General features: G+C 44.6%; 29 non-coding genes across 29 annotated transcripts; all 29 read right to left on the bottom strand.

Moving 5' to 3' along the window:
* Positions 1-434: 434 nt before the first annotated feature.
* On the bottom strand, positions 435-507 carry trnaf-gaa. Its single transcript has one exon. It is a non-coding gene; the product is annotated as a tRNA-Phe (tRNA).
* An 82-nt stretch (positions 508-589) lies between these two features.
* Positions 590-663, bottom strand: trnai-aau. The gene has a single exon. It is a non-coding gene; the product is annotated as a tRNA-Ile (tRNA).
* Positions 664-2231: 1568 nt separating this feature from the next.
* trnaf-gaa lies at positions 2232-2304 on the bottom strand. Its single transcript has one exon. It is a non-coding gene; the product is annotated as a tRNA-Phe (tRNA).
* An 82-nt stretch (positions 2305-2386) lies between these two features.
* On the bottom strand, positions 2387-2460 carry trnai-aau. The gene has a single exon. It is a non-coding gene; the product is annotated as a tRNA-Ile (tRNA).
* A 1033-nt stretch (positions 2461-3493) lies between these two features.
* On the bottom strand, positions 3494-3567 carry trnai-aau. The gene has a single exon. It is a non-coding gene; the product is annotated as a tRNA-Ile (tRNA).
* A 446-nt stretch (positions 3568-4013) lies between these two features.
* On the bottom strand, positions 4014-4086 carry trnaf-gaa. Its single transcript has one exon. It is a non-coding gene; the product is annotated as a tRNA-Phe (tRNA).
* An 82-nt stretch (positions 4087-4168) lies between these two features.
* trnai-aau lies at positions 4169-4242 on the bottom strand. The gene has a single exon. It is a non-coding gene; the product is annotated as a tRNA-Ile (tRNA).
* An 880-nt stretch (positions 4243-5122) lies between these two features.
* Positions 5123-5195, bottom strand: trnaf-gaa. The gene has a single exon. It is a non-coding gene; the product is annotated as a tRNA-Phe (tRNA).
* Positions 5196-5277: 82 nt separating this feature from the next.
* On the bottom strand, positions 5278-5351 carry trnai-aau. The gene has a single exon. It is a non-coding gene; the product is annotated as a tRNA-Ile (tRNA).
* A 446-nt stretch (positions 5352-5797) lies between these two features.
* trnaf-gaa lies at positions 5798-5870 on the bottom strand. The gene has a single exon. It is a non-coding gene; the product is annotated as a tRNA-Phe (tRNA).
* Positions 5871-5952: 82 nt separating this feature from the next.
* On the bottom strand, positions 5953-6026 carry trnai-aau. Its single transcript has one exon. It is a non-coding gene; the product is annotated as a tRNA-Ile (tRNA).
* An 880-nt stretch (positions 6027-6906) lies between these two features.
* trnaf-gaa lies at positions 6907-6979 on the bottom strand. The gene has a single exon. It is a non-coding gene; the product is annotated as a tRNA-Phe (tRNA).
* A 1036-nt stretch (positions 6980-8015) lies between these two features.
* On the bottom strand, positions 8016-8088 carry trnaf-gaa. The gene has a single exon. It is a non-coding gene; the product is annotated as a tRNA-Phe (tRNA).
* A 1036-nt stretch (positions 8089-9124) lies between these two features.
* trnaf-gaa lies at positions 9125-9197 on the bottom strand. The gene has a single exon. It is a non-coding gene; the product is annotated as a tRNA-Phe (tRNA).
* Positions 9198-9279: 82 nt separating this feature from the next.
* Positions 9280-9353, bottom strand: trnai-aau. Its single transcript has one exon. It is a non-coding gene; the product is annotated as a tRNA-Ile (tRNA).
* Positions 9354-10461: 1108 nt separating this feature from the next.
* Positions 10462-10534, bottom strand: trnaf-gaa. The gene has a single exon. It is a non-coding gene; the product is annotated as a tRNA-Phe (tRNA).
* A 1711-nt stretch (positions 10535-12245) lies between these two features.
* Positions 12246-12318, bottom strand: trnaf-gaa. The gene has a single exon. It is a non-coding gene; the product is annotated as a tRNA-Phe (tRNA).
* Positions 12319-12400: 82 nt separating this feature from the next.
* trnai-aau lies at positions 12401-12474 on the bottom strand. Its single transcript has one exon. It is a non-coding gene; the product is annotated as a tRNA-Ile (tRNA).
* A 446-nt stretch (positions 12475-12920) lies between these two features.
* trnaf-gaa lies at positions 12921-12993 on the bottom strand. Its single transcript has one exon. It is a non-coding gene; the product is annotated as a tRNA-Phe (tRNA).
* An 82-nt stretch (positions 12994-13075) lies between these two features.
* On the bottom strand, positions 13076-13149 carry trnai-aau. The gene has a single exon. It is a non-coding gene; the product is annotated as a tRNA-Ile (tRNA).
* A 1014-nt stretch (positions 13150-14163) lies between these two features.
* trnai-aau lies at positions 14164-14237 on the bottom strand. The gene has a single exon. It is a non-coding gene; the product is annotated as a tRNA-Ile (tRNA).
* Positions 14238-15093: 856 nt separating this feature from the next.
* trnaf-gaa lies at positions 15094-15166 on the bottom strand. The gene has a single exon. It is a non-coding gene; the product is annotated as a tRNA-Phe (tRNA).
* An 82-nt stretch (positions 15167-15248) lies between these two features.
* Positions 15249-15322, bottom strand: trnai-aau. Its single transcript has one exon. It is a non-coding gene; the product is annotated as a tRNA-Ile (tRNA).
* Positions 15323-17308: 1986 nt separating this feature from the next.
* On the bottom strand, positions 17309-17381 carry trnaf-gaa. Its single transcript has one exon. It is a non-coding gene; the product is annotated as a tRNA-Phe (tRNA).
* Positions 17382-17463: 82 nt separating this feature from the next.
* Positions 17464-17537, bottom strand: trnai-aau. The gene has a single exon. It is a non-coding gene; the product is annotated as a tRNA-Ile (tRNA).
* Positions 17538-17983: 446 nt separating this feature from the next.
* On the bottom strand, positions 17984-18056 carry trnaf-gaa. Its single transcript has one exon. It is a non-coding gene; the product is annotated as a tRNA-Phe (tRNA).
* Positions 18057-18138: 82 nt separating this feature from the next.
* On the bottom strand, positions 18139-18212 carry trnai-aau. The gene has a single exon. It is a non-coding gene; the product is annotated as a tRNA-Ile (tRNA).
* Positions 18213-18811: 599 nt separating this feature from the next.
* Positions 18812-18885, bottom strand: trnai-aau. Its single transcript has one exon. It is a non-coding gene; the product is annotated as a tRNA-Ile (tRNA).
* Positions 18886-19895: 1010 nt separating this feature from the next.
* On the bottom strand, positions 19896-19969 carry trnai-aau. Its single transcript has one exon. It is a non-coding gene; the product is annotated as a tRNA-Ile (tRNA).
* Positions 19970-25429: the final 5460 nt, after the last annotated feature.

Here is a 25429-nt window from a genome sequence, read left to right as displayed (position 1 = left end):
GCTCAATTGTTGAAATGCACCGAGCCTCTGCAAGTGCTGGCACGTAAACAAACAAGTCCACCAACAGCATAGCCTGACAAGACTGGACCCTCTAGGTTGCTTCTTGCGGAAATTCCAAACGGCTGGGGAATTAGCTCAAATGCTTTGCATGCGTGAGGTAGTGGGATCGATGCCTGCATTCTCCAAAAGCAAATTCTTTCATGGATCCAAGAAAACTCCAGTTCACACTTCATGCAGCCTTGTCTTACGACAACCTACTGTCATGTAAACAATGACAAGAAACTTTCCTGTAACACTGATGTCAAAATGTCAGATGAAAAAGCAAGAAATTACTTACTTTCAGAGGAGCAGAGTAGCACACACCATTGAGGCCCACAAACAAAGCTGTGGATAGTTTCCTTGAAGCCAGAGCATGAAGAAAGAACAAATACAAATGCCGAAACCCGGGATCTAACCAGGGACCTTTAGATCTTCAGTCTAACGCTCTCCCAACTGAGCTATTTCGGCAATTCACTAATTTTAATTCTGTGGCACCCTTGACAATTCACATGCATGTGACTCACAATTTTGACACTCAAAATGTACATCATAGCCAGTACGGGGATCGAACCCATGACCTTGGCATTATTAGCACCACACTCTAACCAACTGAGCTAACCAGCCATCTGCTACTTTGCTCAATTGTTGAAATGCACCGAGCCTCTGCAAGTGCTGGCACGTAAACAAACAAGTCCACCAACAGCATAGCCTGACAAGACTGGACCCTCTAGGTTGCTTCTTGCGGAAATTCCAAACGGCTGGGGAATTAGCTCAAATGCTTTGCATGCGTGAGGTAGTGGGATCGATGCCTGCATTCTCCAAAAGCAAATTCTTTCATGGATCCAAGAAAACTCCAGTTCACACTTCATGCAGCCTTGTCTTACGACAACCTACTGTCATGTAAACAATGACAAGAAACTGTCATGTAACAATGACAAGAAACTCTCATGTAACACTGATGTCACAATGTCAGATGAAAAAGAAAGACATTACTTACTTTCAGAGGAGCAGCGTATCACACACTCTAACCAACTGAGCTAACCGGCCGCTGGCTACAGAGCACAATTGTTGAGATGCACCGAGCCTCTGTAAGTGCTGGAGCACAAACTAACAAGTCCACCAATAGCATAGCCTGACAAGACTGGACACTCTTGGTTGCTCCTTGTGGCAATTCCAAACAGCTGGGGAATTTGATCAATTGGTATTGTGTTTGCTTAGCATGCTATAGTTAGTGGGATCGATTCCCGCAATCCCCAAAAACAATTTTTGTTGTGGATCCAAGAAAGCTCCAGTTCACACTTCATGCAGCCTTGTCTTACGACAACCTACTGTCATGTAAACAATGACAAGAAACTTTCCTGTAACACTGATGTCAAAATGTCAGATGAAAAAGCAAGAAATCACTTACTTTCAGAGGAGCAGCGTAGCACACACCATTAGGGCCCACAAACAAAGCTGTGGATAGTTTCCTTGAAGCCAGAGCATGAAGATAGAACAAATACAAATGCCGAAACCAGGGACTTTTAGATCTTCAGTCTAACACTCTCCCAACTGAGCTATTTCGGCATTTCACTAATTTTAATTCTGTGGCACCCTTGACAATTCACATGCATGTGACTCACAATTTTGACACTCAAAATGTAAATCATAGCCAGTACGGGGATCGAACCAATGACCTTGGCGTTATTAGCACCACACTCTAACCAACTGAGCTAACCAGCCATTTGCTATTTTCCTCAATTGTTGAAATGCACCGAGCCTCTGCAAGTGCTGGCACGTAAACAAACAAGTCCACCAACAGCATAGCCTGACAAGACTGGACCCTCTAGGTTGCTTCTTGCGGAAATTCCAAACGGCTGGGGAATTAGCTCAAATGCTTTGCATGCGTGAGGTAGTGGGATCGATGCCTGCATTCTCCAAAAGCAAATTCTTTCATGGATCCAAGAAAACTCCAGTTCACACTTCATGCAGCCTTGTCTTACGACAACCTACTGTCATGTAAACAATGACAAGAAACTGTCATGTAACAATGACAAGAAACTCTCATGTAACACTGATGTCACAATGTCAGATGAAAAAGAAAGAAATCACTTACTTTCAGAGGAGCAGCGTAGCACACACCATTAGGGCCCACAAACAAAGCTGTGGATAGTTTCCTTGAAGCCAGAGCATGAAGATAGAACAAATACAAATGCCGAAACCCGGGATCTAACCAGGGACCTTTAGATCTTCAGTCTAACGCTCTCCCAACTGAGCTATTTCGGCAATTCACTAATTTTAATTCTGTGGCACCCTTGACAATTCACATGCATGTGACTCACAATTTTGACACTCGAAATGTACATCATAGCCAGTACGGGGATCGAACCCATGACCTTGGCGTTATTAGCACCACACTCTAACCAACTGAGCTAACCGGCCATTTGCCATTTTGCTCAATTGTGGCAATGCACCGAGCCTCTGCAAGTGCTGGCACGTAAACAAACAAGTCCACCAACAGCATAGCCTGACGAGACTGGACCCTCTAGGTTGCTTCTTGCGGAAATTCCAAACGTCTGGGGAATTAGCTCAAATGCTTTGCATGCGTGAGGTAGTGGGATCGATGCCTGCATTCTCCAAAAGCAAATTCTTTCATGGATCCAAGAAAACTCCAGTTCACACTTCATGCAGCCTTGTCTTACGACAACCTACAGTCATGTAAACAATGACAAGAAACTGTCATGTAACAATGACAAGAAACTCTCATGTAACACTGATGTCACAATGTCAGATGAAAAAGAAAGACATTACTTACTTTCAGAGGAGCAGCGTATCACACACTCTAACCAACCTAGCTAACCGGCCGCTGGCTACAGAGCACAATTGTTGAGATGCACCGAGCCTCTGCAAGTGCTGGAGCACAAACTAACAAGTCCACCAACAGCATAGCCTGACAAGACTGGACACTCTTGGTTGCTCCTTGTGGCAATTCCAAACAGCTGGGGAATTTGATCAATTGGTATTGTGTTTGCTTAGCATGCTATAGTTAGTGGGATCGATTCCCGCAATCCCCAAAAACATTTTTTGTTGTGGATCCAAGAAAGCTCCAGTTCACACTTCATGCAGCCTTGTCTTACGACAACCTACTGTCATGTAACAATGACAAGCAACTTTCCTGTAACACTGATGTCAAAATGTCAGATGAAAAAGCAAGAAATGACTTACTTTCAGAGGAGCAGAGTAGCACACACCATTGAGGCCCACAAACAAAGCTGTGGATAGTTTCCTTGAAGCCAGAGCATGAAGAAAGAACAAATACAAATGCCGAAACCCGGGATTGAACCAGGGACCTTTAGATCTTCAGTCTAACGCTCTGAACTGAGCTATTTCGGCATTTCACAAATTTTAATTCTGTGGCACCCTTGACAATTCACATGCATGTGACTCACAATTTTGACACTCAAAATGTACATCATAGCCAGTACGGGGATCGAACCCATGACCTTGGCGTTATTAGCACCACACTCTAACCAACTGAGCTAACCAGCCATCTGCTACTTTGCTCAATTGTTGAAATGCACCGAGCCTCTGCAAGTGCTGGCACGTAAACAAACAAGTCCACCAACAGCATAGCCTGACAAGAGTGGACCCTCTAGGTTGCTTCTTGCGGAAATTCCAAACGGCTGGGGAATTAGCTCAAATGCTTTGCATGCGTGAGGTAGTGGGATCGATGCCTGCATTCTCCAAAAGCAAATTCTTTCATGGATCCAAGAAAACTCCAGTTCACACTTCATGCAGCCTTGTCTTACGACAACCTACTGTCATGTAAACAATGACAAGAAACTTTCCTGTAACACTGATGTCAAAATGTCAGATGAAAAAGCAAGAAATTACTTACTTTCAGAGGAGCAGAGTAGCACACACCATTGAGGCCCACAAACAAAGCTGTGGATAGTTTCCTTGAAGCCAGAGCATGAAGAAAGAACAAATACAAATGCCGAAACCCGGGATCGAACCAGGGACTTTTAGATCTTCAGTCTAACGCTCTCCCAACTGAGCTATTTCGGCAATTCACTAATTTTAATTCTGTGGCACCCTTGACAATTCACATGCATGTGACTCACAATTTTGACACTCAAAATGTACATCATAGCCAGTACGGGGATCGAACCCATGACCTTGGCGTTATTAGCACCACACTCTAACCAACTGAGCTAACCAGCCATTTGCCATTTTGCTCAATTGTGGCAATGCACCGAGCCTCTGCAAGTGCTGGCACGTAAACAAACAAGTCCACCAACAGCATAGCCTGACGAGACTGGACCCTCTAGGTTGCTTCTTGCGGAAATTCCAAACGTCTGGGGAATTAGCTCAAATGCTTTGCATGCGTGAGGTAGTGGGATCGATGCCTGCATTCTCCAAAAGCAAATTCTTTCATGGATCCAAGAAAACTCCAGTTCACACTTCATGCAGCCTTGTCTTACGACAACCTACTGTCATGTAAACAATGACAAGAAACTGTCATGTAACAATGACAAGAAACTCTCATGTAACACTGATGTCACAATGTCAGATGAAAAAGAAAGACATTACTTACTTTCAGAGGAGCAGCGTATCACACACTCTAACCAACTGAGCTAACCGGCCGCTGGCTACAGAGCACAATTGTTGAGATGCACCGAGCCTCTGTAAGTGCTGGAGCACAAACTAACAAGTCCACCAACAGCATAGCCTGACAAGACTGGACACTCTTGGTTGCTCCTTGTGGCAATTCCAAACAGCTGGGGAATTTGATCAATTGGTATTGTTTTTGCTTAGCATGCTATAGTTAGTGGGATCGATTCCCGCAATCCCCAAAAACAATTTTTGTTGTGGATCCAAGAAAGCTCCAGTTCACACTTCATGCAGCCTTGTCTTACGACAACCTACTGTCATGTAACAATGACAAGCAACTTTCCTGTAACACTGATGTCAAAATGTCAGATGAAAAAGCAAGAAATCACTTACTTTCAGAGGAGCAGCGTAGCACACACCATTGAGGCCCACAAACAAAGCTGTGGATAGTTTCCTTGAAGCCAGAGCATGAAGATAGAACAAACACAAATGCCGAAACCAGGGATCGAACCAGGGACCTTTAGATCTTCAGTCTAACGCTCTCCCAACTGAGCTATTTCGGCATTTCACTAATTTTAATTCTGTGGCACCCTTGACAATTCACATGCATGTGACTCACAATTTTGACACTCAAAATGTACATCATAGCCAGTACGGGGATCGAACCCATGACCTCGGCGTTATTAGCACCACACTCTAGCCAACTGAGCTAACCGGCCATTTGCTATTTTGCTCAATTGTTGAAATGCACCGAGCCTCTGCAAGTGCTGGCACGTAAACAAACAAGTCCACCAACAGCATAGCCTGACAAGACTGGACCCTCTAGGTTGCTTCTTGCGGAAATTCCAAACGGCTGGGGAATTAGCTCAAATGCTTTGCATGCGTGAGGTAGTGGGATCGATGCCTGCATTCTCCAAAAGCAAATTCTTTCATGGATCCAAGAAAACTCCAGTTCACACTTCATGCAGCCTTGTCTTACGACAACCTACTGTCATGTAAACAATGACAAAAAACTTTCCTGTAACACTGATGTCAAAATGTCAGATGAAAAAGCAAGAAATTACTTACTTTCAGAGGAGCAGAGTAGCACACACCATTGAGGCCCACAAACAAAGCTGTGGATAGTTTCCTTGAAGCCAGAGCATGAAGAAAGAACAAATACAAATGCCGAAACCCGGGATTGAACCAGGGACCTTTAGATCTTCAGTCTAACGCTCTCCCAACTGAGCTATTTCGGCAATTCACTAATTTTAATTCTGTGGCACCCTTGACAATTCACATGCATGTGACTCACAATTTTGACACTCAAAATGTACATCATAGCCAGTACGGGGATCGAACCCATGACCTTGGCGTTATTAGCACCACACTCTAACCAACTGAGCTAACCAGCCATTTGCCATGTTGCTCAATTGTGGCAATGCACCGAGCCTCTGCAAGTGCTGGCACGTAAACAAACAAGTCCACCAACAGCATAGCCTGACGAGACTGGACCCTCTAGGTTGCTTCTTGCAGAAATTCCAAACGTCTGGGGAATTAGCTCAAATGCTTTGCATGCGTGAGGTAGTGGGATCGATGCCTGCATTCTCCAAAAGAAAATTCTTTCATGGATCCAAGAAAACTCCAGTTCACACTTCATGCAGCCTTGTCTTACGACAACCTACTGTCATGTAAACAATGACAAGAAACTGTCATGTAACAATGACAAGAAACTCTCATGTAACACTGATGTCACAATGTCAGATGAAAAAGAAAGACATTACTTACTTTCAGAGGAGCAGCATATCACACACTCTAACCAACTGAGCTAACCGGCCGCTGGCTACAGAGCACAATTGTTGAGATGCACCGAGCCTCTGTAAGTGCTGGAGCACAAACTAACAAGTCCACCAACAGCATAGCCTGACAAGACTGGACACTCTTGGTTGCTCCTTGTGGCAATTCCAAACAGCTGGGGAATTTGATCAATTGGTATTGTGTTTGCTTAGCATGCTATAGTTAGTGGGATCGATTCCCGCAATCCCCAAAAACAATTTTTGTTGTGGATCCAAGAAAGCTCCAGTTCACACTTCATGCAGCCTTGTCTTACGACAACCTACTGTCATGTAACAATGACAAGCAACTTTCCTGTAACACTGATGTCAAAATGTCAGATGAAAAAGCAAGAAATCACTTACTTTCAGAGGAGCAGCGTAGCACACACCATTAGGGCCCACAAACAAAGCTGTGGATAGTTTCCTTGAAGCCAGAGCATGAAGATAGAACAAATACAAATGCCGAAACCAGGGATCGAACCAGGGACTTTTAGATCTTCAGTCTAACGCTCTCCCAACTGAGCTATTTCGGCATTTCACTAATTTTAATTCTGTGGCACCCTTGACAATTCACATGCATGTGACTCACAATTTTGACACTCAAAATGTAAATCATAGCCAGTACGGGGATCGAACCAATGACCTTGGCGTTATTAGCACCACACTCTAACCAACTGAGCTAACCGGCCATTTGCTATTTTGCTCAATTGTTGAAATGCACCGAGCCTCTGCAAGTGCTGGCACGTAAACAAACAAGTCCACCAACAGCATAGCCTGACAAGACTGGACCCTCTAGGTTGCTTCTTGCGGAAATTCCAAACGGCTGGGGAATTAGCTCAAATGCTTTGCATGCGTGAGGTAGTGGGATCGATGCCTGCATTCTCCAAAAGAAAATTCTTTCATGGATCCAAGAAAACTCCAGTTCACACTTCATGCAGCCTTGTCTTACGACAACCTACTGTCATGTAAACAATGACAAGAAACTGTCATGTAACAATGACAAGAAACTCTCATGTAACACTGATGTCACAATGTCAGATGAAAAAGAAAGACATTACTTACTTTCAGAGGAGCAGCATATCACACACTCTAACCAACTGAGCTAACCGGCCGCTGGCTACAGAGCACAATTGTTGAGATGCACCGAGCCTCTGTAAGTGCTGGAGCACAAACTAACAAGTCCACCAACAGCATAGCCTGACAAGACTGGACACTCTTGGTTGCTCCTTGTGGCAATTCCAAACAGCTGGGGAATTTGATCAATTGGTATTGTGTTTGCTTAGCATGCTATAGTTAGTGGGATCGATTCCCGCAATCCCCAAAAACAATTTTTGTTGTGGATCCAAGAAAGCTCCAGTTCACACTTCATGCAGCCTTGTCTTACGACAACCTACTGTCATGTAACAATGACAAGCAACTTTCCTGTAACACTGATGTCAAAATGTCAGATGAAAAAGCAAGAAATCACTTACTTTCAGAGGAGCAGCGTAGCACACACCATTAGGGCCCACAAACAAAGCTGTGGATAGTTTCCTTGAAGCCAGAGCATGAAGATAGAACAAATACAAATGCCGAAACCAGGGATCGAACCAGGGACTTTTAGATCTTCAGTCTAACGCTCTCCCAACTGAGCTATTTCGGCATTTCACTAATTTTAATTCTGTGGCACCCTTGACAATTCACATGCATGTGACTCACAATTTTGACACTCAAAATGTAAATCATAGCCAGTACGGGGATCGAACCAATGACCTTGGCGTTATTAGCACCACACTCTAACCAACTGAGCTAACCGGCCATTTGCTATTTTGCTCAATTGTTGAAATGCACCGAGCCTCTGCAAGTGCTGGCACGTAAACAAACAAGTCCACCAACAGCATAGCCTGACAAGACTGGACCCTCTAGGTTGCTTCTTGCGGAAATTCCAAACGGCTGGGGAATTAGCTCAAATGCTTTGCATGCGTGAGGTAGTGGGATCGATGCCTGCATTCTCCAAAAGAAAATTCTTTCATGGATCCAAGAAAACTCCAGTTCACACTTCATGCAGCCTTGTCTTACGACAACCTACTGTCATGTAAACAATGACAAGAAACTGTCATGTAACAATGACAAGAAACTCTCATGTAACACTGATGTCACAATGTCAGATGAAAAAGAAAGACATTACTTACTTTCAGAGGAGCAGCGTATCACACACTCTAACCAACTGAGCTAACCGGCCGCTGGCTACAGAGCACAATTGTTGAGATGCACCGAGCCTCTGTAAGTGCTGGAGCACAAACTAACAAGTCCACCAACAGCATAGCCTGACAAGACTGGACACTCTTGGTTGCTCCTTGTGGCAATTCCAAACAGCTGGGGAATTTGATCAATTGGTATTGTTTTTGCTTAGCATGCTATAGTTAGTGGGATCGATTCCCGCAATCCCCAAAAACAATTTTTGTTGTGGATCCAAGAAAGCTCCAGTTCACACTTCATGCAGCCTTGTCTTACGACAACCTACTGTCATGTAACAATGACAAGCAACTTTCCTGTAACACTGATGTCAAAATGTCAGATGAAAAAGCAAGAAATCACTTACTTTCAGAGGAGCAGCGTAGCACACACCATTGAGGCCCACAAACAAAGCTGTGGATAGTTTCCTTGAAGCCAGAGCATGAAGATAGAACAAACACAAATGCCGAAACCAGGGATCGAACCAGGGACCTTTAGATCTTCAGTCTAACGCTCTCCCAACTGAGCTATTTCGGCATTTCACTAATTTTAATTCTGTGGCACCCTTGACAATTCACATGCATGTGACTCACAATTTTGACACTCAAAATGTACATCATAGCCAGTACGGGGATCGAACCCATGACCTCGGCGTTATTAGCACCACACTCTAGCCAACTGAGCTAACCGGCCATTTGCTATTTTGCTCAATTGTTGAAATGCACCGAGCCTCTGCAAGTGCTGGCACGTAAACAAACAAGTCCACCAACAGCATAGCCTGACAAGACTGGACCCTCTAGGTTGCTTCTTGCGGAAATTCCAAACGGCTGGGGAATTAGCTCAAATGCTTTGCATGCGTGAGGTAGTGGGATCGATGCCTGCATTCTCCAAAAGCAAATTCTTTAATGGATCCAAGAAAACTCCAGTTCACACTTCATGCAGCCTTGTCTTACGACAACCTACTGTCATGTAAACAATGACAAGAAACTTTCCTGTAACACTGATGTCAAAATGTCAGATGAAAAAGCAAGAAATTACTTACTTTCAGAGGAGCAGAGTAGCACACACCATTGAGGCCCACAAACAAAGCTGTGGATAGTTTCCTTGAAGCCAGAGCATAAAGAAAGAACAAATACAAATGCCGAAACAGGGACCTTTAGATCTTCAGTCTAACGCTCTCCCAACTGAGCTATTTCGGCAATTCACTAATTTTAATTCTGTGGCACCCTTGACAATTCACATGCATGTGACTCACAATTTTGACACTCAAAATGTACATCATAGCCAATATGGGGATCGAACCCATGACCTTGGCATTATTAGCACCACACTCTAACCAACTCAGCTAACCGGCCATTTGCTATTTTGCTCAATTGTTGAAATGCACCGAGCCTCTGCAAGTGCTGGCACGTAAACAAACAAGTACACCAACAGCATAGCCTGACAAGACTGGACCCTCTAGGTTGCTTCTTGCGGAAATTCCAAACGGCTGGGGAATTAGCTCAAATGCTTTGCATGCGTGAGGTAGTGGGATCGATGCCTGCATTCTCCAAAAGCAAATTCTTTCATGGATCCAAGAAAACTACAGTTCACACTTCATGCAGCCTTGTCTTACGACAACCTACTGTCATGTAAACAATGACAAGAAACTTTCCTGTAACACTGATGTCAAAATGTCAGATGAAAAAGCAAGAAATTACTTACTTTCAGAGGAGCAGCGTAGCACACACGATTGAGGCCCACAAACAAAGCTGTGGATAGTTTCCTTGAAGCCAGAGCATGAAGAAAGAACAAATACAAATGCCGAAACCCGGGATCGAACCAGGGACCTTTAGATCTTCAGTCTAACGCTCTCCCAACTGAGCTATTTCTGCAATTCACTAATTTTAATTCTGTGGCACCCTTGACAATTCACACGCATGTGACTCACAATTTTGACACTCAAAATGTACATCATAGCCAATATGAGGATCGAACCCATGACCTTGGGGTTATTAGCACCACACTCTAACCAACTCAGCTAACCGGCCATTTGCTATTTTGCTCAATTGTTGAAATGCACCGAGCCTCTGCAAGTGCTGGAACGTAAACAAACAAGTGCACCAACAGCATAGCCTGACAAGACTGGACCCTCTAGGTTGCTTCTTGCGGAAATTCCAAACGGCTGGGGAATTAGCTCAAATGCTTTGCATGCGTGAGGTAGTGGGATCGATGCCTGCATTCTCCAAAAGCAAATTCTTTCATGGATCCAAGAAAACTCCAGTTCACACTTCATGCAGCCTTGTCTTACGACAACCTACTGTCATGTAAACAATGACAAGGAACTTTCCTGTAACACTGATGTCAAAATGTCAGATGAAAAAGCAAGAAATTACTTACTTTCAGAGGAGCAGCGTAGCACACACCATTGAGGCCCACAAACAAAGCTGTGGATAGTTTCCTTGAAGCCAGAGCATGAAGAAAGAACAAATACAAATGCCGAAACCCGGGATCGAACCAGGGACCTTTAGATCTTCAGTCTAACGCTCTCCCAAATGAGCTATTTCAGCAATTCACTAATTTTAATTCTGTGGCACCCTTGACAATTCACATGCATGTGACTCACAATTTTGACACTCAAAATGTACATCATAGCCAGTACGGGGAACGTACCCATGACCTTGGCGTTATTAGCACCACAATCTAACCAACTGAGCTAACCAGCCATTTGCTATTTTGCTCAATTGTGGCCATGCACCGAGCCTCTGCAAGTGCTGGCACGTAAACAAACAAGTCCACCAACAGCATAGCCTGACAAGACTGGACCCTCTAGGTTGCTTCTTGCGGAAATTCCAAACGGCTGGGGAATTAGCTCAAATGCTTTGCATGCGTGAGGTAGTGGGATCGATGCCTGCATTCTCCAAAAGCAAATTCTTTCATGGATCCAAGAAAACTCCAGTTCACACTTCATGCAGCCTTGTCTTACGACAACCTACTGTCATGTAAACAATGACAAGAAACTGTCATGTAACAATGACAAGAAACTCTCATGTAACACTGATGTCACAATGTCAGATGAAAAAGAAAGACATTACTTACTTTCAGAGGAGCAGCGTATCACACACTCTAACCAACTGAGCTAACCGGCCGCTGGCTACAGAGCACAATTGTTGAGATGCACCGAGCCTCTGTAAGTGCTGGAGCACAAACTAACAAGTCCACCAACAGCATAGCCTGACAAGACTGGACACTCTTGGTTGCTCCTTGTGGCAATTCCAAACAGCTGGGGAATTTGATCAATTGGTATTGTGTTTGCTTAGCATGCTATAGTTAGTGGGATCGATTCCCGCAATCCCCAAAAACAATTTTTGTTGTGGATCCAAGAAAGCTCCAGTTCACACTTCATGCAGCCTTGTCTTACGACAACCTACTGTCATGTAACAATGACAAGCAACTTTCCTGTAACACTGATGTCAAAATGTCAGATGAAAAAGCAAGAAATAACTTACTTTCAGAGGAGCAGCGTAGCACACACCATTGAGGCCCACAAACAAAGCTGTGGATAGTTTCCTTGAAGCCAGAGCATGAAGATAGAACAAATACAAATGCCGAAACCAGGGATCGAACCAGGGACCTTTAGATCTTCAGTCTAACGCTCTCCCAACTGAGCTATTTCGGCATTTCACTAATTTTAATTCTGTGGCACCCTTGACAATTCACATGCATGTGACTCACAATTTTGACACTCAAAATGTACATCATAGCCAGTACGGGGATCGAACCCATGACCTTGGCGTTATTAGCACCACACTCTAACCAACTGAGCTAACCGGCCATTTGCCATTTTGCTCAATTGTGGCAATGCACCGAGCCTCTGCAAGTGCTGGCACGTAAACAAACAAGTCCACCAACAGCATAGCCTGACGAGACTGGACCCTCTAGGTTGCTTCTTGCGGAAATTCCAAACGTCTGGGGAATTAGCTCAAATGCTTTGCATGCGTGAGGTAGTGGGATCGATGCCTGCATTCTCCAAAAGCAAATTCTTTCATGGATCCAAGAAAACTCCAGTTCACACTTCATGCAGCCTTGTCTTACGACAACCTACTGTCATGTAAACAATGACAAGAAACTTTCCTGTAACACTGATGTCAAAATGTCAGATGAAAAAGCAAGAAATTACTTACTTTCAGAGGAGCAGCGTAGCACACACCATTGAGGCCCACAAACAAAGCTGTGGATAGTTTCCTTGAAGCCAGAGCATGAAGAAAGAACAAATACAAATGCCGAAACCCGGGATCGAACCAAGGACCTTTAGATCTTCAGTCTAACGCTCTCCCAACTGAGCTATTTCGGCAATTCACTAATTTTAATTCTGTGGCACCCTTGACAATTCACATGCATGTGACTCACAATTTTGACACTCAAAAAGTACATCATAGCCAGTACGGGGATCGAACCCATGACCTTGGCGTTATTAGCACCACACTCTAACCAACTGAGCTAACCAGCCATTTGCTATTTTGCTCAATTGTGGCAATGCACCGAGCCTCTGCAAGTGCTGGCACGTAAACAAACAAGTCCACCAACAGCATAGCCTGACGAGACTGGACCCTCTAGGTTGCTTCTTGCGGAAATTCCAAACGGCTGGGGAATTAGCTCAAATGCTTTGCATGCGTGAGGTAGTGGGATCGATGCCTGCATTCTCCAAAAGCAAATTCTTTCATGGATCCAAGAAAACTCCAGTTCACACTTCATGCAGCCTTGTCTTACGACAACCTACTGTCATGTAAACAATGACAAGAAACTGTCATGTAACAATGACAAGAAACTCTCATGTAACACTGATGTCACAATGTCAGATGAAAAAGAAAGACATTACTTACTTTCAGAGGAGCAGCGTATCACACACTCTAACCAACTGAGCTAACCGGCCGCTGGCTACAGAGCACAATTGTTGAGATGCACCGAGCCTCTGCAAGTGCTGGAGCACAAACTAACAAGTCCACCAACAGCATAGCCTGACAAGACTGGACACTCTTGGTTGCTCCTTGTGGCAATTCCAAACAGCTGGGGAATTTGATCAATTGGTATTGTGTTTGCTTAGCATGCGTGGGATCGATTCCCGCAATCCCCAAAAACATTTTTTTTTGTGGATCCAAGAAAGCCCCACTTCACACTTCATGCAGCCTTGTCTTACGACAACCTACTGTCATGTAACAATGACAAGCAACTTTCCTGTAACACTGATGTCAAAATGTCAGATGAAAAAGCAAGAAATTACTTACTTTCAGAGGAGCAGCGTAGCACACACCATTGAGGCCCACAAACAAAGCTGTGGATAGTTTCCTTGAAGCCAGAGCATGAAGAAAGAACAAATACAAATGCCGAAACAGGGACCTTTAGATCTTCAGTCTAACGCTCTCCCAACTGAGCTATTTCGGCAATTCACTAATTTTAATTCTGTGGCACCCTTGACAATTCACATGCATGTGACTCACAATTTTGACACTCAAAATGTACATCATAGCCAGTACGGGGATCGAACCCATGACCTTGGCGTTATTAGCACCACACTCTAACCAACTGAGCTAACCAGCCATTTGCTATTTTGCTCAATTGTGGCAATGCACCGAGCCTCTGCAAGTGCTGGCACGTAAACAAACAAGTCCACCAACAGCATAGCCTGACGAGACTGGACCCCCTAGGTTGCTTCTTGCGGAAATTCCAAACGGCTGGGGAATTAGCTCAAATGCTTTGCATGCGTGAGGTAGTGGGATCGATGCCTGCATTCTCCAAAAGCAAATTCTTTCATGGATCCAAGAAAACTCCAGTTCACACTTCATGCAGCCTTGTCTTACGACAACCTACTGTCATGTAAACAATGACAAGAAACTCTCATGTAACACTGATGTCACAATGTCAGATGAAAAAGAAAGACATTACTTACTTTCAGAGGAGCAGCGTATCACACACTCTAACCAACTGAGCTAACCGGCCGCTGGCTACAGAGCACAATTGTTGAGATGCACCGAGCCTCTGCAAGTGCTGGAGCACAAACTAACAAGTCCACCAACAGCATAGCCTGACAAGACTGGACACTCTTGGTTGCTCCTTGTGGCAATTCCAAACAGCTGGGGAATTTGATCAATTGGTATTGTGTTTGCTTAGCATGCTATAGTTAGTGGGATCGATTCCCGCAATCCCCAAAAACAATTTTTGTTGTGGATCCAAGAAAGCTCCAGTTCACACTTCATGCAGCCTTGTCTTACGACAACCTACTGTCATGTAACAATGACAAGCAACTTTCCTGTAACACTGATGTCAAAATGTCAGATGAAAAAGCAAGAAATAACTTACTTTCAGAGGAGCAGCGTAGCACACACCATTGAGGCCCACAAACAAAGCTGTGGATAGTTTCCTTGAAGCCAGAGCATGAAGATAGAACAAATACAAATGCCGAAACCAGGGATCGAACCAGGGACCTTTAGATCTTCAGTCTAACGCTCTCCCAACTGAGCTATTTCGGCATTTCACTAATTTTAATTCTGTGGCACCCTTGACAATTCACATGCATGTGACTCACAATTTTGACACTCAAAATGTACATCATAGCCAGTACGGGGATCGAACCCATGACCTTGGCGTTATTAGCACCACACTCTAACCAACTGAGCTAACCGGCCATTTGCCATTTTGCTCAATTGTGGCAATGCACCGAGCCTCTGCAAGTGCTGGCACGTAAACAAACAAGTCCACCAACAGCATAGCCTGACGAGACTGGACCCTCTAGGTTGCTTCTTGCGGAAATTCCAAACGTCTGGGGAATTAGCTCAAATGCTTTGCATGCGTGAGGTAGTGGGATCGATGCCTGCATTCTCCAAAAGCAAATTCTTTCATGGATCCAAGAAAACTCCAGTTCACACTTCATGCAGCTTTGTCTTACGACAACCTACTGTCATGTAAACAATGACAAGAAACTGTCATGTAACAATGACAAGAAACTCTCATGTAACACTGATGTCACAATGTCAGATGAAAAAGAAAGACATTACTTACTTTCAGAGGAGCAGCGTATCACACACTCTAACCAACTGAGCTAACCGGCCGCTGGCTACAGAGCACAATTGTTGAGATGCACCGAGCCTCTGCAAGTGCTGGAGCACAAACTAACAAGTCCACCAACAGCATAGCCTGACAAGACTGGACACTCTTGGTTGCTCCTTGTGGCAATTCCAAACAGCTGGGGAATTTGATCAATTGGTATTGTGTTTGCTTAGCATGCTATAGTTAGTGGGATCGATTCCCGCAATCCCCAAAAACATTTTTTGTTGTGGATCCAAGAAAGCTCCAGTTCACACTTCATGCAGCCTTGTCTTACGACAACCTACTGTCATGTAACAATGACAAGCAACTTTCCTGTAACACTGTCAAAATGTCAGATGAAAAAGCAAGAAATCACTTACTTTCAGAGGAGCAGCGTAGCACACACCATTGAGGCCCACAAACAAAGCTGTGGATAGTTTCCTTGAAGCCAGAGCATGAAGATAGAACAAATACAAATGCCGAAACCAGGGATCGAACCAGGGACTTTTAGATCTTCAGTCTAACGCTCTCCCAACCGAGCTATTTCGGCATTTCGCTAATTTTAATTCTGTGGCACCCTTGACAATTCACATGCATGTGACTCACAATTTTGACACTCAAAATGTACATCATAGCCAGTACGGCGATCGAACCCATGACCTTGGCGTTATTAGCACCACACTCTAACCAACTGAGCTAACCGGCCATTTGCTATTTTGCTCAATTGTGGAAATGCACCGAGCCTCTGCAAGTGCTGGCACGTAAACAAACAAGTCCACCAACAGCATAGTCTGACAAGACTGGACCCTCTAGGTTGCTTCTTGCGGAAATTCCAAACGTCTGGGGAATTAGCTCAAATGCTTTGCATGCGTGAGGTAGTGGGATCGATGCCTGCATTCTCCAAAAGCAAATTCTTTCATGGATCCAAGAAAACTCCAGTTCACACTTCATGCAGCCTTGTCTTACGACAACCTACTGTCATGTAAACAATGACAAGAAACTGTCATGTAACAATGACAAGAAACTCTCATGTAACACTGATGTCACAATGTCAGATGAAAAAGAAAGACATTACTTACTTTCAGAGGAGCAGCGTATCACACACTCTAACCAACTGAGCTAACCGGCCGCTGGCTACAGAGCACAATTGTTGAGATGCACCGAGCCTCTGTAAGTGCTGGAGCACAAACTAACAAGTCCACCAACAGCATAGCCTGACAAGACTGGACACTCTTGGTTGCTCCTTGTGGCAATTCCAAACAGCTGGGGAATTTGATCAATTGGTATTGTGTTTGCTTAGCATGCTATAGTTAGTGGGATCGATTCCCGCAATCCCCAAAAACAATTTTTGTTGTGGATCCAAGAAAGCTCCAGTTCACACTTCATGCAGCCTTGTCTTACGACAACCTACTGTCATGTAACAATGACAAGCAACTTTCCTGTAACACTGATGTCAAAATGTCAGATGAAAAAGCAAGAAATCACTTACTTTCAGAGGAGCAGCGTAGCACACACCATTGAGGCCCACAAACAAAGCTGTGGATAGTTTCCTTGAAGCCAGAGCATGAAGATAGAACAAATACAAATGCCGAAACCAGGGATCGAACCAGGGACCTTTAGATCTTCAGTCTAATGCTCTCCCAACTGAGCTATTTCGGCATTTCGCTAATTTTAATTCTGTGGCACCCTTGACAATTCACATGCATGTGACTCACAATTTTGACACTCAAAATGTACATCATAGCCAGTACGGGGATCGAACCCATGACCTTGGCGTTATTAGCACCACACTCTAACCAACTGAGCTAACCGGCCATTTGCTATTTTGCTCAATTGTTGAAATGCACCGAGCCTCTGCAAGTGCTGGCACGTAAACAAACAAGTCCACCAACAGCATAGCCTGACAAGACTGGACCCTCTAGGTTGCTTCTTGCGGAAATTCCAAACGGCTGGGGAATTAGCTCAAATGCTTTGCATGCGTGAGGTAGTGGGATCGATGCCTGCATTCTCCAAAAGCAAATTCTTTCATGGATCCAAGAAAACTCCAGTTCACACTTCATGCAGCCTTGTCTTACGACAACCTACTGTCATGTAAACAATGACAAGAAACTTTCCTGTAACACTGATGTCAAAATGTCAGATGAAAAAGCAAGAAATTACTTACTTTCAGAGGAGCAGAGTAGCACACACCATTGAGGCCCACAAACAAAGCTGTGGATAGTTTCCTTGAAGCCAGAGCATGAAGAAAGAACAAATACAAATGCCGAAACCCGGGATCGAACCAGGGACCTTTAGATCTTCAGTCTAACGCTCTCCCAACTGAGCTATTTCGGCAATTCACTAATTTTAATTCTGTGGCACCCTTGACAATTCACATGCATGTGACTCACAATTTTGACACTCAACATGTACATCATAGCCAGTACGGGGATCGAACCCATGACCTTGGCGTTATTAGCACCACACTCTAACCAACTGAGCTAACCGGCCGCTGGCTACAGAGCACAATTGTTGAGATGCACCGAGCCTCTGTAAGTGCTGGAGCACAAACTAACAAGTCCACCAACAGCATAGCCTGACAAGACTGGACACTCTTGGTTGCTCCTTGTGGCAATTCCAAACAGCTGGGGAATTTGATCAATTGGTATTGTGTTTGCTTAGCATGCTATAGTTAGTGGGATCGATTCCCGCAATCCCCAAAAACAATTTTTGTTGTGGATCCAAGAAAGCTCCAGTTCACACTTCATGCAGCCTTGTCTTACGACAACCTACTGTCATGTAACAATGACAAGCAACTTTCCTGTAACACTGATGTCAAAATGTCAGATGAAAAAGCAAGAAATCACTTACTTTCAGAGGAGCAGCGTAGCACACACCATTGAGGCCCACAAACAAAGCTGTGGATAGTTTCCTTGAAGCCAGAGCATGAAGAAAGAACAAATACAAATGCCGAAACAGGGACCTTTAGATCTTCAGTCTAACGCTCTCCCAACTGAGCTATTTCGGCAATTCACTAATTTTAATTCTGTGGCACCCTTGACAATTCACATGCATGTGACTCACAATTTTGACACTCAAAATGTACATCATAGCCAGTACGGGGATCGAACCCATGACCTTGGCGTTATTAGCACCACACTCTAACCAACTGAGCTAACCAGCCATTTGCTATTTTGCTCAATTGTGGCAATGCACCGAGCCTCTGCAAGTGCTGGCACGTAAACAAACAAGTCCACCAACAGCATAGCCTGACGAGACTGGACCCCCTAGGTTGCTTCTTGCGGAAATTCCAAACGGCTGGGGAATTAGCTCAAATGCTTTGCATGCGTGAGGTAGTGGGATCGATGCCTGCATTCTCCAAAAGCAAATTCTTTCATGGATCCAAGAAAACTCCAGTTCACACTTCATGCAGCCTTGTCTTACGACAACCTACTGTCATGTAAACAATGACAAGAAATTGTCATGTAACAATGACAAGAAACTCTCATGTAACACTGATGTCACAATGTCAGATGAAAAAGAAAGACATTACTTACTTTCAGAGGAGCAGCGTATCACACACTCTAACCAACTGAGCTAACCGGCCGCTGGCTACAGAGCACAATTGTTGAGATGCACCGAGCCTCTGCAAGTGCTGGAGCACAAACTAACAAGTCCACCAACAGCATAGCCTGACAAGACTGGACACTCTTGGTTGCTCCTTGTGGCAATTCCAAACAGCTGGGGAATTTGATCAATTGGTATTGTGTTTGCTTAGCATTCGTAGGATCGATTCCCGCAATCCCCAAAAACATTTTTTTTTGTGGATCCAAGAAAGCCCCACTTCACACTTCATGCAGCCTTGTCTTACGACAACCTACTGTCATGTAACAATGACAAGAAACTCTCATGTAACACTGATGTCAAAATGTCAGATGAAAAAGCAAGATATTACTTACAGAGGAGCAGCGTAGCACACACAATTGAGGCCCACAAACAAAGCTGTGGATAGTTTCCTTGAAGCCAGAACATATACAAATGCCGAAACCCAGGATCAAACCAGGGACCTTTAGATCTTCAGTCTAACGCTCTCCCAATTGAGCTATTTCGGAAATTCACTATTTTTAATTCTGTGGCACCCTTGACAATTCACATGCATGTGACTCACAATTTTGACACTCAAAATGTACATCATAGCCAGTACGGGGATCGAACCCATGACCTTGGCGTTATTAGCACCATACTCTAACCAACTGAGCTAACCGGCCATTTGCTATTTTGCTCAATTGTTGAAATGCACCGAGCCTCTGCAAGTGCTGGCACGTAAACAAACAAGTCCACCAACAGCATAGCCTGACAAGACTGGACCCTCTAGGTTGCTTCTTGCGGAAATTCCAAACGGCTGGGGAATTAGCTCAAATGCTTTGCATGTGTGAGGTAGTGGGATCGATGCCTGCATTCTCCAAAAGCAAATTCTTTCATGGATCCAAGAAAGCTCCAGTTCACACTTCATGCAGCCTTGTCTTACGACAACCTACTGTCATGTAACAATGACAAGAAACTCTCATGTAACACTGATGTCACAATGTCAGATGAAAAAGAAAGACATTACTTATTTTCAGAGAGCAGCGTATCACACACTCTAACCAACTGAGCTAACCGGCCGCTGGCTACAGAGCACAATTGTTGAGATGCACCGAGCCTCTGCAAGTGCTGGACCACAAACTAACAAGTCCACCAACAGCATAGCCTGACAAGACTGGACACTCTTGGTTGCTCCTTGTTGCAATTCCAAACAGCTGGGGAATTTGATCAATTGGTATTGTGTTTGCTTAGCATGCTATAGGTAGTGGGATCGATGCCCGCATTCCCCAAAAACATTTTTTTTTGTGGATCCAAGAAAGCTCCAGTTCACACTTCATGCAGCCTTGTCTTACGACAACCTACTGTCATGTAACAATGACAAGCAACTTTCCTGTAACACTGATGTCAAAATGTCAGATGAAAAAGCAAGAAATTACTTACTTTCAGAGGAGCAGCGTAGCACACACAATTGAGGCCCACAAACAAAGCTGTGGATAGTTTCCTTGAAGCCAGAGCATAAAGAAAGAACAAATACAAATGCCAAAACCTCGGATCTAACCAGGGACCTTGAGATCTTCAGTCTAATGCTCTCCCAAATGAGCTATTTCGGCAATTCACCAAACTTAATTCTGTGGCACCCTTTACAATTCACATGCATGTGACTCACAATTTTGACACTCAAAATGTACATCATAGCCAGTACAGGGATCGAACCCACAAACTTGGCGTTATTAGCACCACATTCTAACAAACTGAGCTAACCTGCCACTAGCTATTGCATGCAATTTTTGAGATACACCAAGCCTCTGGAAGTGCTGGAGCGCAAACTAACAAGTCCACCAACATCATAGCCTGACAAGACTGGACACTCTTGGTTGCTCCTTGTGGCAATTCCAAACAGCTGGGGCATTTGATCAATTGGTATTATGTTTGCTTAGCATGCTGTCGGTACACAGGATCCAAGAAAACTCCAAGAAAGTGGAAGAAATTGCATATACTGTAGCCATAATTTGTAGCACAGATTGTTGGATGAAATACAAACTAACCTTGCTTACTTATTTCAAAGCGAGGGCACATATTTCAGCCTTGTGGGAAAAAACGGACAAAGAGTTGAAATTCCACAAGGCAGTGACAAAAAGCTTACAGCACCTGGTATTCTCAGGCAGTCTCCCATCCAAGTACTAACCAGGCCCGACCCTGCTTAGCTTCCGAGATCGGACGAGATCAGGTGTACTTTTTTTTTTTTATCTTTTATTATACAAAAAAACACATAATATTCACAACATTCAATCAATTATAAAAAAGGATGAACAATTCATCCTTTTACAAAATCAAAAAAGAAAAGAAAACCTATTAAAACCCCAATCATCCACTAAAACCAATTAATAATTAAAACCAAGTTTTCCATTCGACTCAATTTCAATAAAAGTGCTCCCCCACACAAACAATTTTTCAAAATTACATCCACCATATTTATATATTACTTCTATATCTTTCTCTAAACTACTTCTAAATAAAACCTCCACACTCACAATTTTCCCCTCATAATGTCCCAAATTCCTTCTTAGTCTTACAGCGTATCTGGCATGACTAAGAACAAAATTCATCAAATTAAAATTAAAAACTTTGCTTTTCCCAGTTAAACCAAAAAGAAACAACCTCCTCCACTCAACCCCAGCAACAATCTCTTCTCCCCAATGTTGTACTAAAATCCCCTTTAAAAACGTATGAAACTCTTCTAATCTACTACATTCAACAAAAAGGTGCATAAAATTTTCCACCCCCGTACCACAAATATCACCTTCTCTTTTAACATCTCTATTTATTTGATGTAAAACCACGTTCGTAAATATCCTATTATGTTTCAATTTAAAATCATTGTCTTCACATTCTATAGAATTATATTTTACATTTACATTCTTCCATATTGATTTCACATCTATATTTGCAAACACCCTAGACCACACTTTTTCCGAAGCAGGAGTTTTTATCTCTCTTAAAATACATTTTTCATAAACCTTTTTAACTTTCAAACCTGACAAATCATACTTCTTCCCATTACTTTCATAATATAAAACCGGTAAACCCTTAGCTCTTGTAGCCACCTCTTTATTTATTAACACACCCCACTCCCCAGGAAGACATCCTAATATTCTCTTATACATGTTCTCCACAGTAGTTCTACTTATTTCATCATTTTCTTCATCCACATGATCAAATATTGCCTGACATGGAAGGAACCCCGGAATGACCTCATATAAAATGTCCCCAATCTGTCTCATCCCAGCCCTCATAAAATATTTACAAAACAACATCTTGGGATTTCAAAAAATTGGCTGATTTAAAATATTGTCTAAAATGGTACACTCATAATAAATATTTGGTAAAAACTGTTACGGTGCGTGAATGAGGACCCAAAAGCGAATTAACGTAAACAGAGCTTCTTTAATAACAAAACAAACGTAGGCTCAGATGGACCGGCAGATTCCGACAGGACAGGACAAGGTTGCAGCAAACATGACGATAGTCTGGTTCGGGCATGAATAACACAAACAAGAATCCGACAAAGACAGAAACAAAAACAGAGAGAGATATAGAGGACTAATCAGAGGGAAAAAGGGAACAGGTGGGAAAAGGGGTGACGAGGTAGTTAGGAGGAGACAAGGAACAGCTGGGGGAAAGAGGGGGAGAAAAGGTAACCTAATAACGACCAGCAGAGGGAGACAGGGTGAAGGGAAAGGACAGAAACAAGACACAACATGACAATACATGACAGTACCCCCCCACTCACCGAGCGCCTCCTGGCGCACTCGAGGAGGAAACCTGGCGGCAACGGAGGAAATCATCGATCAGCGCACGGTCCAGCACGTCCCGAGAGGGAACCCAACTCCTCTCCTCAGGACCGTACCCCTCCCAATCAACTAGGTACTGATGACCACGGCCCCGAGGACGCATGTCCAAAATCCTACGGACCCTGTAGATGGGTGCGCCCTCGACAAGGATGGGGGGGGGGAAGACAAACGGGGGCGCGAAGAACGGGCTTGACACAGGAGACATGGAAGACCGGGTGGACGCGACGAAGATATCGCGGAAGAAGAAGTCGAACTGCGACAGGATTAATGATCTGAGAAATACGGAACGGACCAATGAACCGCGGGGTCAACTTGCGAGAAGCGGTCTTAAGGGGAAGGTTCTGAGTGGAGAGCCAAACTCTCTGACCGCGACAATATCTAGGACTCTTAGTTCTACGCTTATTAGCAGCTCTCACAGTCTGCGCCCTATAACGGCAAAGTGCAGACCTGACCCTCTTCCAGGTGCGCTCGCAACGTTGGACAAAAGCCTGAGCGGAGGGGACGCTGGACTCGGCGAACTGAGATGAGAACAGCGGAGGCTGGTACCCGAGGCTACTCTGAAAAGGAGATAGCCCGGTCGCAGACGAAGGAAGCGAGTTGTGGGCGTATTCTGCCCAGGGGAGCTGTTCTGACCAAGACGCAGGGTTGCGAAAAGAAAGACTGCGTAAGATGCGACCAATAGTCTGATTGGCCCGTTCTGCTTGACCGTTAGACTGGGGGTGAAAGCCGGAAGAGAGACTGACGGAAGCCCCAATCAAACGGCAAAACTCCCTCCAAAATTGAGACGTGAATTGCGGACCTCTGTCCGAAACGACGTCTGACGGAAGGCCATGAATTCTGAAAACATTCTCGATGATGATTTGTGCCGTCTCTTTAGCAGAAGGAAGCTTAGCAAGGGGAATAAAATGAGCCGCCTTAGAGAACCTGTCGACAACCGTAAGAATAACAGTCCTCCCCGCTGACGAAGGCAGTCCGGTGACAAAATCTAAGGCGATGTGAGACCACGGTCGAGAGGGAATGGGAAGCGGCCTGAGACGGCCGGCAGGAGGGGAGTTACCGGACTTAGTCTGCGCGCAGACCGAACAAGCAGCCACGAAGCGACGCGTGTCATGCTCCCGGGTGGGCCACCAAAAACGCTGGCGAATGGAAGCAAGCGTACCCCGAACGCCAGGGTGGCCGGCTAACTTGGCAGAGTGAGCCCACTGAAGAACGGCCAGACGAGTAGGAACGGGAACGAAAAGAAGGTTCCTGGGACAAGCGCGCGGCGACGGAGTTTGAGTGAGTGCTTGCTTTACCTGCCTCTCAATTCCCCAGACAGTCAACCCGACAACACGCCCCTCAGGGAGAATCCCCTCGGGGTCAGTGGAGGCTACTGAAGAACTGAAGAGACGAGATAAAGCATCAGGCTTGGTGTTCTTAGAGCCCGGACGATAAGAAATCACAAACTCGAAACGAGCGAAAAACAGCGCCCAGCGCGCCTGACGCGCATTAAGTCGTTTGGCAGAACGGATGTACTCAAGGTTCCTATGGTCAGTCCAAACGACAAAAGGAACGGTCGCCCCCTCCAACCACTGTCGCCATTCGCCTAGGGCTAACCGGATGGCGAGCAGTTCGCGGTTTCCCACATCATAGTTACGTTCCGACGGCGACAGGCGATGAGAAAAATACGCGCAAGGGTGGACCTTGTCGTCAGAGAGGGAGCGCTGAGAAAGAATGGCTCCCACGCCCACCTCTGACGCGTCAACCTCGACAACGAACTGTCTAGTGACGTCAGGTGTAACAAGGATAGGTGCGGATGTAAAACGATTCTTGAGGAGATCAAAAGCTCCCTGGGCGGAGACGGACCACTTAAAGCACGTCTTGACAGAAGTAAGGGCTGTGAGAGGGGCTGCCACCTGACCGAAATTACGGATGAAACGACGATAGAAGTTCGCGAAGCCGAGAAAGCGCTGCAGCTCGACGCGTGACCTAGGGACAGGCCAATCAATGACAGCTTGGACCTTAGCGGGATCCATCTTAATGCCTTCAGCGGAAATAACAGAACCGAGAAATGTGACGGAGGAGGCATGAAAAGAGCACTTCTCAGCCTTCACAAAAAGACAATTCTCTAAAAGGCGCTGGAGGACACGTCGAACGTGCTGAACATGAATCTGGAGTGACGGTGAAAAAATCAGGATATCGTCAAGGTAAACGAAAACAAAGATGTTCAGCATGTCTCTCAGGACATCATTGACTAATGCCTGAAAGACAGCTGGAGCGTTAGCGAGGCCGAAAGGAAGAACCCGGTATTCA

This window comes from Oncorhynchus mykiss, unplaced genomic scaffold (genome assembly GCF_013265735.2).
Source record: "Oncorhynchus mykiss isolate Arlee unplaced genomic scaffold, USDA_OmykA_1.1 un_scaffold_234, whole genome shotgun sequence".
NCBI classification, from domain to species: domain Eukaryota; kingdom Metazoa; phylum Chordata; class Actinopteri; order Salmoniformes; family Salmonidae; genus Oncorhynchus; species Oncorhynchus mykiss.
Note: the sequence above shows the minus strand (reverse complement) of the source record. Positions and strands in the feature narration are given on the sequence as shown.